The following is a 12,036-nucleotide window of genomic DNA, read 5'->3' as shown; positions in this document are numbered from 1 at the left end:
ATACACACACACACCAGTGTTTATTTAAGACTAACAAAATCAGGCATATAACTAACCGGATGTGTTTTACAGGGTTTATTCGGGGGGGGGGGGAATCTCAGGATGTTCCTTTTTAAAAAATAACCAACTTTTAGCATTAAAAGATACTAGATTTTCTTTCTGAAACCAATAATGAAATGACCTTTATGTTTTCATCGCTTTCTTGGTGAAACAAGCCTGTGTTTCGGTTGTCTCCTTGCTAAGCTTTTGGTACAGCTTGATTTCACTTCTCCTAAGCACCACCAGTGCTGGAGGCCAGAGTTTTTGGAAATAAGAGGATTGTGTGTACTGAGTTATTTCTTGGAATCTAGACCTTAGGAAGGTCAGAACTCTTTAAGCGGCACTTCCTGTGTTGCACCTTTCCAACTCAAATGGGTACAACTGCTTCCTCTCGGAAGGCTCCTCTGTTCCTTGTCTGTTTTGTCTAAATGATAAGAGAGTCTTGCAGGGCTTACTTCTGGGATGCCTTTGAACAAGATGTTGTGGCTTAAGCTTGTTATATACATTGGTGACCTCTACTGGAGAAGGACAGAGCCTTAATAAATGACTTACAGTTTAGATTAATGATTACCTGCCTTTTTTTTTTTTAAGCATGATTGAGAGTTCTTAATGTTGTGGACTAGGTTATAATTTCATTGAGGGCAGCTAGAGGAGGAGGTGGGTCTATCCACAGCTTTACATTATAACAAACTGAGGAAATGATCAGTCCAATGCAGGAACCATCTTGTACAGCTGATGAATAGGAGGAGTTTGAAAGGGCTAGAAGTGTATTGTGGACATCTCCGGCTGCTTTGAGTCATACAGAATGGAGCTTTCTTTAACTGAACTTATGAAGCTGCCCTGTAGTGATTCAGTCCATTGGTCCATCTAGCTCATGACTCTTTAATGTGGCTCTTTCCAACACCTTCTGTTTGAAATCCTTTAACTGGAGATTCCAGGGACTGAACGTGGAACCAATTTGAAAGCATGTTCTCTTCCACTGAGGTTAATGTAAAATGAACCCCTGATTATACCTTAACAACCCTAGCAGGGAATAGCATTGGGCTAGGCCATCTTGCAGTGGCCTAAGTGTAAGCCATGCACAAAATATCAACAGAGCGATAACCTGCAATCATCAGGAAACTAGTGATGGCTATGATTACCTTGTCTAAAGGACCATTATAAATATATTAATTTCTCTACTTGGTTGGTTTTCTGATTGCTGTACACAGAATAATTGGGAACAAAATAATTGGGAACAAATGTTACCATGCCCCATACCCCATAACATTAATAAGCCCAAAGGCTTTTGAGATCATAAATGCCTTTACAAAATACATTAATCCCTGAGGGGTTCAGGACACCAAAGGGAAGAAGCCCCTTATGGATCTGATGGTGACAGTGATGGTGACAAAAATATTCAGTGGTGGATGAGTGTTTTAAAAAATTCACTTATGGTTTTAGTGCATTTATAGGGTTGCCTGTTCCAGGTTGGAAAATACCTGGAGATTTTGGGGGTGGAGCCTGAGGAGGGACTTTAGTTGGGTGTAATGCCATAGAGTCCACCTTCCAGAGTGGCCATTTTTTTCAGGTGAACTGATCTCTGTCACCTGGAGATCAGTTGTAATCCCAGGAGATCTCCAGCTGCCACCAGGAGGTTGGCAACTCTATATAGTGACTGGAAAGGAAGAGGACTCATAAACTGAATTGCCCCATAAAATACAGACACCCACCCACACCTAGAGCTTGTACATAAATATAAGTTAACTGCTTCTCCTTCACCCCACCCCCCTTTTGATGACACATCAGTGGGGAACATACAACTCTAGACTCACATGTTTTCAGGGAAATAGAACAGGGCTTTTTTTTGAGCAGGAACGCAGTTCCGACTGTCTCGTGTCTAGATTCCAAGAACTAAAATATGCAAATGAGTTCCTGATGGGCTTTTTCTACAAAACAGCCCTATGCAAAGCAATGATGAGATCAGGGGGTGTGACCTAATATGCAAATGAGTTCCTGCTGGGCTTTTTCTACTCCAAAAGCCCTGAAATAGAGTATTCTCTAAAAAGTATCTTAACAGCAGTGTTGGTAACCCAAACTGGGGCCTTTTCATCCACAGCTATACCATCATATGAGAGAATCTCCATGGTACATTTTCCTCCACTTTTTGGCAGGATACAAACATGATTATTTCACACCATGATGGCTCCCTTGTGATGTGTAGAGATGGTGAAGCAAGCACACAATTTACCTCACAAAGCAGATGTTAAATCTGCACTGTGTTGACCATCCCTCTGTGGCCTGGTATCCATTAACAAATCAAAAGTTAAAACTATGGGAATATGGCAGAATTATTGATATTTCTGGTTGTTTTGTAATATGTTTTAATGGGAATGTTTTGTGGGTGAAACAAAAACCTTTATCAGTTCTTTTTGTAGGGAATGGAATAGCTAAAATCAAACAACTATAACTATTATGATGACATTACAAACCACGAACCCTTGCCTATTGTTGCTTTAATGTATTTGTTTTATACACTTTAACTCTGCTGTTTTGCTAAAACTGACTTCTAGAACAGCTAGCAGGATTAAAAAAATATTCAAATGTTCCTTGAGGCCAGGATTCTCAGTTGAGTTGGATCTAGGTATGGTGGAGTGCTATTTGCTTATCTTCCCTATGATGGTCCAATTCATAAAAGTCAAGATCAAGATGAAGGGCTCTCTCTCTCTCTCTCTCGATAAGCACCAGGAGATTCTGCTAAAACTTGGCATTTTATAGCACTTACAGTGTTCAAAGTGCTTCTTGTTTGTTATCACAGTAACCCTTATGCAACTCTTGACAGTTTGGTTCCCTACACAGCTGATGGGGAAGTGGGGTGGGGTACTGAAGCTGTCTGGTGGATTATAATTGTCAAGGACCTTTCAAAGACAGGATTAAAATTTTTTTTGCAAACAAACTTTTTATGTCTCCTTATCCCTTTTGCAAGATTAGACATTGCAGTGGAATGGAAAACAGCGACTAGCTTTTGTGTTGAACCCTGCCTCAAGACTGTGCAGAATGAAGTAGTGCAGAATGAAGTAGAGAATTAAGTTTTCCTGTGAAAGGTTACTAACATTCTGAAAAATTCATTGGAAAATGATCAACATTCTCCTTCTACATTAATGAAACACCCGATATCATGAGGCTTATTTCAAAAGTGAATTCTGTGGGGGCAGATAGTGTCAATAGTTAATTGGAAATGTTGAGTGCTTTGAATTTTCCCCTCTAATTTTAAAATTTATATTAGAGCTATATGCTTAGTGTATTCCATATGACTTATTGAGCAGTATGCTAATATTCTTTGTTTGTTGATTGCGTATAATTTTGGTAGAAAACCATCTTGCATTTTTCTCTTTTGGGCTTAATTTTTGTCTTTGTGTAATCTAGAAAACAATAAATTATATATTTTTAAAAATCAGAGCAAGGTTTCCTCCATGAGTTTGTGGCTGAGATTCAGACTGGTGACCTCCTGGATCACCAGTTCATTTACTCAGCCATGATGCTGAATTCATTCGCGAAGGCCCTTGTGCGTATCACCTTATGCCTGAAAATCGAGGGCCTGTGGAAATCTGAGGGCCTTTGAGGATGAGGGTGATAACTGGTGAGCAGGTTTTGGAGCTGACCTTTCTTGTACTTTGATCCCAAATCATGGATGGATTCACACGGTGATACTTTGAATTGTGCCTGGAAGCAAACTGGCAGCCTGTAAAGTGAAGAGAGGTAGTCACTCACACCTGCCTGCAATTTTGCCGTTGCATTCTGAACCATTTGAAGCTTTCAGCCAGTATTCAAAGGCAGCCCTGTGTACAGCACATTGTAGCAGTCCAACATATATATCCAGCACATGAGTAACTGTGGCTATATATGTTAAACCTGATGGGCTGCACAGGTTTGTGCTCCCTGGGGTCAGAGGTTACTGGCAACTGCTGCAGGAGTGGTCTGTTACCTGACTTCCTGATGCGATGTCTTATGAGGGCATCAGGATGTGGATCCCGCTGAACCTGTTTGTAAATGGGTTAAATGCAACCAATTGTGCCTTTTCTTTTTAAAAAAGAGCCAGACAAGGTGAAAATCTTTGCTTGTTATGCTACATATAATCTAGAAGGGTGTTTCTAACATTGCATTGGGTGTAATAGCTTCTGATTCAGTATCTTCTGATTCAGGGGCTTAGCTACAACCACCAAAAGCATTTCTAAATGTATGAAGGTGTGTCATTTTTTCCCCTCAGGCTCCAGAGAGAGGTCTTGTTTTCTGTGGGAATAGCTGTATGATTCATCAGGTGTGACGGAAAGATATGCTGTGTAGGGCAGTAGCTCTTGAGAAGGTAAGACCAAGGAGGTATTAGCTGGTAATCTAGATCACTGAGGGTTAAACAGCCAGCCTGACGTTTGGGGTGACTGTTTCCCCCATCCAGAAGAAGAGGAAGAGTAGGCTTCTATGCCCTGCTTTTCTTTACCTTAGGAAATCTCAGAATGGCTTACAATTTCCTCTTCTTCTTCCCACGACAGTGCCTAGTGAGGTAGGTGTTGCTGAGAGAGTTGTAAGAGAACTACATACATACGCCTTTATAAGAGAACTGTGACTGGCTTGAGGTCACCCAGCAAGTTTCACGTGGAAGAGTAGGGAATCAAACGTGGTCCTCCAGATTTTAGTGTAGCGGTGCTTTTAACAACTATACCATACTGGCCAGGTTGGCAGATGGGGATGCACCAACTGTGTACATCAGCGGTGTGCTTTCTCGAAGAAGCAGGACTTGGTCACTGTTATCCATGCCTTTGTGCAGCAGACACAAATTCCCCTGTACTTTGCATCCAGAGCAGAGTAATGTAATGTGCTGCGAATTGGACTGGGTTTGAAATTAACACAGCAGCAAGGAGATTGTGGACTGATGTGATCTACAGTAAGCATGGTTTTGCATTCCCATTCATTTTTGAACACAGATCAGATTGCTGGTTCTTATTCCAAGTAGTCTGGGACCAGGGTGCCAGATGGGTTGTTTTCTCCTGTACAAACCTGTCCACTAAGTACAAATGACTTCAGAGGCCCTACCCTGCATGCTACCACCTACTTGTAGGTGGTGACCGGAGACAGGGCCTTTTCAGGGGTGGTGCCTCAGTTATGAATGCTGCCTTCACAGTGACTTGTCTGGCATCTTTTATGAGTTGTTACCTGTAAAGTCTTTTATTTATTTATTTACTTTGTTTATATCCCACATTTCTCCCAAATGGGGATCTAAATGGACCTTTTTTATCCCCCTTGTGGTGGTTCCTACTTGGAGAAACAGTCTACCTGAGCTGCCAGGAATTTTTTCAGAGGCAATAAAAGGCTGAGGTGCTCAACATGTATTTTTCTGATGAGTTGTGTAGAATGCTCAGCCCAAAGTGCTTATAGGTTTTTATCTGATGTTGATTTCTTACGCTATTAATTATTCTGTTTCTATTGTAAACTTGCTTGACTCTTCTGTTAGCAGGTTTAAATTGCTTATGTGAAGGTCTTTTTAAAATTTGCCCAGGCATTTTCTTGGTTTTTGCAGTGCCGCTACTATTTTTTCCCTTCTTTGGATAGTTTTTGACAGCTGCTGAATTCATTTTAATGGAGGCTTATTTTTAAGGCTGCTAAATAATTCTCGTTTATTTATTCAGCCTTCTGTTGGTTTAAGTGGTTTCTACAATGAGTTTATGCTGCTGTTTGGCTTTAACTCACTGACTTTAATTTATTGCGGTGTACTCATTCTTTTAGTGACTTTATTTTAATTTTTTAAATCCTTGTTTGCTGTAAGCCATTTTGGAATTTTTTGGGGGTGGGGTGGGAGGAAGGGTTTAATAAATAGCCTAAACAAATTCATAGCTGCCTCCCCTGCCCCAAATTAATGATGGGAGGGGGTTCAAGACTGTACCCTTGTGGCTATTCCAGATTCCTTCCCAGAATGCTCTCATTTTAAAAGAGTAAAACTTGACACCTAGAAGGAATACACGGAAGAGATGCAAGCTGGAGTAACAAGCCTTTCCTGGCTTCTGGTGTTCAGAGATTATCAACAAGCACTTAGTAAAAATGTATTATTCAGTTGCGGTTAAATTACTTAATGCATAATTTAGGGGCGACAGAATAAAGTTTGAGTCCAGCGGCATCTTTAACACTAACAAAAGTTTAATTCTGAGTATAAGCTTTCGGGTGCATGCACACTTTTTCAGATACCCAGAATTAAAAAAAATTCATTGCTCTTAAAGGTACCACTGGACTTAAACTTTGTTCTGTTGCTTCAGACCAACAAAGCTACCTGCCTGAATCTATAATTTAGGGGAGTCTAGGAAGCACTTTTTCTCTATGTAGGCTTGGCAAGACCTGAGAAGGAAACAGCTTCTGGTTGACTGGGATTTGTGCCGTTGTCCCAACAGTTAAAGTCATACCAGCCTCTCTAGCATCATCTGTGAAGTTTGCCTTTTGGCTTATTTTATACCAGGTGTGTCCTGTAAAAAAACAGACGTGTTCATACAAAGGCATGCATCAAGGTGGTGGTTGTGCCAAAGGGTTCAGCAGGTTTAGATGTTTCAGTACTGGCCTCCCCTGTCTGCCTGGGGACTCTGCAAACTACACACAAAACTGGTGTTGCCCTCTGCCACAATCATGGTGTGACCCCTGTGATCATCCTGTGGCTGCCTTAATAGGTTTTGTGGAAGGAATCACATAAATAGATGATAAGGAAGCTACTTGGCGCGGATGTTGTGGGAATAAAAAGGAAATATTTTGGTAGTGGAGTTGCCATCTTGTTGTCTGGTTTTGCTTCTGGGCCCTTGAGGGAAGTTGACAAGGAGAAATTAAGTAGGGGGTCTCCAGTAATTTAAGCACCTTTATAGGGGAGGGAAAAAACCCTTTATTGGCTTAATTTCTGCGCAGTAGGCTGTTGTTGAAACAGCAGAGACAGTGCAAATAAAAAAAATTAACCACAGCTGGTGGGTCCCTTTAGATGGCTTCCCCTACCACCTTGTAACAAATGTTGATCTTGATCCCCTGTATAAGGCTTACTGATTGTAATAACTGGGGGTTTTGAGGGATGGGGTTTTTTTTGCAATTTTTTGGTGTGTATTTGTGTTCCCATGCCTGGAAGTCATGCCAACCTGTGGTGACTCCTTGGGACATGGGGGACATTCAGAGAAGTGACTTGATAGCTTGTCTCCACCTCTCAACTCTGGTATTCTTTGGAGGTTTCCCATCCAAATAATTGCCAGGGTCCCCTGCTTAGCTTCTGATAAGATTAGGCCTGCCTGGGCTATCCAGGTCTGAGCATGATTGTAATAACTGTTTGATGGGTGTGAGAATATGGCCTCTTCTTGCATCTTTATGGTTAAACTAGTGAAGTCTTGCAGCCTTCTGTTTTTTGAAATGCATAATGTTGTTACTGGATCTGTGTTACAGATGGAGAACCAGAAGCACAGAGTGTCTAACCTTATTCAAAGCATCCCACCAGCCCATCTGGAAGCAGAAACCAGAAGTCCTGCAGCTGTTAGACATCATCGTGTTGCATAGCCTGCAAGGAGAGGGGTAAGTTGAGTGTGTGTACATAGCGTTTGGCATGGAAACATGCTTCTTGGTTATGACAACTGGATGGTGCCATCTGGTCTGTTTTGCTGTGTGTATTCTGGCTGCATCTGGACTGTGTCTTTTAGAGAGTTGGCAGGAAAACAGAATGGAATGAAAGAGAGAAATGTTTTTTTATGATTCCTCTGGGTGAAGGTAGGAATGGATGGGTTCTGGGAATGGGGTGCTGTCGGCTTCCATGGTAGCTGGAGAAGTCACTCTCTATGGGTTGCCCAATGCTGATGTTTAGTAACTCATCTTGTTTACCTGCATTGTGGACATCCGTATTCCTCACTGGGTATACTTATTGCATTTTTTTATTAATGGGTCATCTGACTCCAGGCATAATCACACTCAGGGTGATGCTCATGCTCTCTCTCTCTGCTTTGCTCCTTCCTCTGTCTAGCATCACCTTGAACTGACTGTCTGTCTATTAGATCTATCTGCATGCAAGAAAAAGGCAGCAATTTCTTTAGTTATCCTGGTGGCAAGAGAACTGGCCAATAAAGATGAGTTTTTAACCTGCCAACAGAAAGGGAATATAGTTCCTGTAATATTTTTAATTGAAATTTTCAAGTATATACATTTTAAAAAAGGAAAAATTGAGAGGAAAATTATAAAAACAAAAATAGAAAGAAGAAGAAAAGAAAGGAAGTGAAGTGAAGTGAAGTGAAGCAGAGAAACGTATCTTTACAGTTAACCAAATCCAAGAAATATCTTGACAGCAAAGCAAAATACAATCACTTATTACCACAGCCCGACTAATTCCTCTTAATCATAATCTTTTGCCCAGCCTTTTCCCTCTATACTGTATACACTTAATTACAAGCCCTACTCTTCAAATCCATGTATCATCAAGTCATTTTTTTCTTTAGCATACAGAAAATCAATTAGGGTCATTCCTCTAGCAATAAAGGCAGATAATGTTTTTGCTTTAATTAAAGAAGTAAGTTTAGCAATTTCTGTTAAGTCCAACATCTTCAACCACTATTCTTCTACTGTAGGTATTTTAGTAGTTTTCCAATTCTGTGCATAGAATAATTTTGCTGCTGTGATCATATATAAAAGCAAAATTTGGTGTCTGTTTTCAATTTGTCCATCAGTCCCAACAAAAAAGTTCCTGATTTCATTTGTATATTCATTTTTATAATTTGATATATCCGTAAATGTATTTGTATCCAATCTTTTTTTTTTTTTTGCTTTATCACAGATCTACCACATAGGATAATATAGTTACATAGTTCCTGATCATGAGATGCCTCAATAATGAAAGCTTCTAGCTTGGCTCTCTTATCAATCTTGCTTGCTGCTCAAGAAAGAAGCAACAGGGAGCAAAGATCTTAAGATACAGGGAAGAGATGTGCAGGTTACCTTCCAGGAGTAAACTAATTTTTATACATAGAATAAATGGGTGTAATGGAGTAAGCTCTGGCTCTAGTTAAGACCTAAATCTAGAGGCCCTCAAGCACAGGGGACTACATTTACCTTTTTATGTCCCATTAACCCTATAAGTACAATGATTGTGTGTGAACTTAAACTTTGTTCTTTCAGGGCTTTTTTTCCCCCTGAAGGCCAACACACTTCTGGCATGCTTGGTTTTTGTATCCTGTGCCTGTTCTAATTTATAGAATCATAGAGTTGGAAGGGACCACTAGGGTCATCTAGTCCAACCCCCTGCACAATGCAGGAAACTCATAAGCACCTCCCCCTAACTTCACAGGATCTTGTTTTGCCTGTATCACCATGCCTTCTGAACAGGATTTTTGGGTTGAGTTAGAAATGATACAATGGAGTAGATAGTAGGATTGTTGTATTTGGAGGTTAAATATGCATGAACTCTGATGCCTACCTAATCCATATTGGGTTGGGTGTTTGTAGAATGAGTCAAACAGGCCTAGGAGTTCCCTATCCTGACACCATTTGAAAGATTGATTGTGTGCATGTGTGTATGTGTGTATGTGAAAGGGAGGGAGAGAGATCTGTTACAAAAACATAACAGCTGTCTGAACTTCATGCTCTAAAAAAAGTTGTACAGCTTCCAGAATTCTTGTGTGCTATTGGCCATTGTGCCTGGAATGAGGACCAACCCATTGGGGGGGGGGTAGGAGAAGGATGACACTGTCATGAGCCCTGATGAGGGGGAGCTGGAAGGGTTAACAGACCTGGAAGTGTTGCCAGCCAGTTCCTCAGTTGAACAAACAGCAGCTGGCCCATCAATCACTCTCCAGGCACCAGTGTCAGCTGTTGACGATCAATCTCCTCCAAGCTCTCCTCCTCCTATATCAAGAGTTCGAAGCAGGCTCCGGAAAGAACTTTCAGAGCGAAGACATGAGGCGCACTGATGCTTCAGATCTCTCAGCCCTGAGTTCTAGCAGAGTCACTGCCACCCAGGGAGCAGGCTGATTGAAGCTCCTATATAGCTCCCACCCAGGACCTGGTAACCTTGTGGAAGCAACAAGTCTGTTCTCTGACTTGCATCCACGCTCCTTCCTGATCCTGACCTGCTTGATTTCCTTGGCACCCTGACCTTTTGGCTTTTGAACATTGACTTCTGCTTCCGGTTTGTGATTCTGCATTGGTGACTTGGCTCCTGCTTGACTTCCTGGACTTTGACCTTACGTGACAGACACAGACACACCGCGCTGGGAGGAATCAGGTCACAACTTTAGAGATTACAGGTTCCTCAGGTCATGGCATAGAATAGGTTGGGAACAATGGGTGCCAATGACAGCCTGACTACTGTCAGCATCTTCCCCAACTTGCTTGTTGGGTTAACAAAGGCAGAGGGTTAGAATTAGGGTGGAAGTGGTGAAAACTGTGATTCTTTGCCATCACTATTCTCCAGGGGGCATGGCCAGCCTTGAGGTTGGCTGTCCTGTGCTCCACCCTGCAAATCCACTTAAGCAGACTCTGCTGTGGTTGTGCATGGACCCTGACCTGCACAACCTGCACTGTGTTTTCAGTCAATGCCTAAAAACCAATATAAAACAACAAGGAAGAGAGCCACAGAATAAATAGTATCTTGTACACAAATAGACTGTGGTTAAATAGTTAACAAACTTTTCGCAATATATTTGAAGTAGATAAGCAGTTCATACAAAAATATTAGGAATCGATAGCCAGTTCATACAAATGATTGAATCAACATTAGGTAATGATTTCCCGTGTGATGATAAATTAATAAACATCCAGTTCAATATAGTACTTGTAGAGTGCCGTCTCTCATTTGTAATTGGTGTTAAATCTGGAATCTCACACTGGACACCCCAAAACTGCCTCCGATGTCTCTCGTTAGCTGGTCAGGATATTTCAGCCAACCTTCCACATGAAAGGATTGGTAAGTTGTCCACAATCTAATAGGTTCCACACCACTCCAGTAGATTCACATTTGGACCAAGCACAGACCATTTACTATGGAGAAAAACTCTCCAAATGCCTTTCCAAATGCCTAAATACCTGCAGCCAGATGTGGCAGTTATGCTGCTTACAGTCAATGACGCACTGGATATATTCACTTTCTTTGCTAAGGGAAAAGCAAAAATCCCAGAGTCTTATAGCCAATCAGGGCCGTGGGTAAAATTCCCTTCTAGCCCTGCTAACCAGGGACCCCCTGCAGGCATAGTGAAGGATGAATAGCACAATGAACATGAATTCTGAAATCATAATGTGACAGGGTGGTTCTATGCCAAGAGAGAGTTCCAGAACAGGGCTGGAAGCAGTGGACACCACTGTTCATAACCATCAATTCTACCTCCCTGTGAAGAAGAAGAAGAAGAAGAAGAAGAAGAAGAAGAAGAAGAAGAAGAAGAAGAAGAAGAAGAAGAAGAAGAAGAAGAAGAAGAAGAAGATATTACTGATATTGGATTTATATCCTGCTCTCCACTCCGAATCTCAGTCTCAGAGCGGCTCACAATCTCCTTTACCTTCCTCCCCCACAACAGACACCCTGTGAGGTGGGTGGGGCTGAGAGGACTCTCACAGCAGCTGCCCATTGAAGGACAACCTCTGCCAGAGCTATGGCTGACCCAAGGCCATTCCAGCAGGTGCAAGTGGAGGAGTGGGGAATCAAATCCGGTTCTCCCAGATAAGAGTTGTGCACTTAACCACTACACCAAACTGGCTTCCTGCACATGCTTCCCTGGTGCAAATGGGAAAAGTAGCCATGCTGTGAGTCTTGAAACAATTCCTCTTTACCTGTGCTCATCAGTGTCCCTAGAGAAAGGGGCTAGAGGAGGAAGCAGGCTCAGCTTAGTGCATTTCAGAGGAGAATAGTGATTTCAGCTCTAGTGAATTTCAGCTTTTCTTTTTCTTCAAACATGCTTTACTGAATGCCCGCTGCACATTGCTGAAGGTCTTTGCCAAGGGCTCCAGAATGGTGCACCACCCACAGCCCGTTCCTTTTCA

At 41.8% G+C, this 12,036-nt stretch overlaps 1 long non-coding RNA gene across 1 annotated transcript in view; it reads left to right on the top strand.

Moving 5' to 3' along the window:
* LOC132580086 (uncharacterized) overlaps window positions 1-8,261 on the top strand; it is a 137,773-nt gene extending 129,512 nt beyond the window's left edge. Inside the window, exon 3 of the long non-coding RNA XR_009556029.1 lies at window positions 7,471-8,261. This is a non-coding gene — a long non-coding RNA (uncharacterized LOC132580086). The remainder of the gene's footprint in view (window positions 1-7,470) is intronic.
* Window positions 8,262-12,036: the final 3,775 nt, after the last annotated feature.

The sequence above is a fragment of the Heteronotia binoei genome, chromosome 12, assembly GCF_032191835.1.
Source record: "Heteronotia binoei isolate CCM8104 ecotype False Entrance Well chromosome 12, APGP_CSIRO_Hbin_v1, whole genome shotgun sequence".
Classification (NCBI taxonomy): domain Eukaryota; kingdom Metazoa; phylum Chordata; class Lepidosauria; order Squamata; family Gekkonidae; genus Heteronotia; species Heteronotia binoei.
Note: the sequence above shows the minus strand (reverse complement) of the source record. Positions and strands in the feature narration are given on the sequence as shown.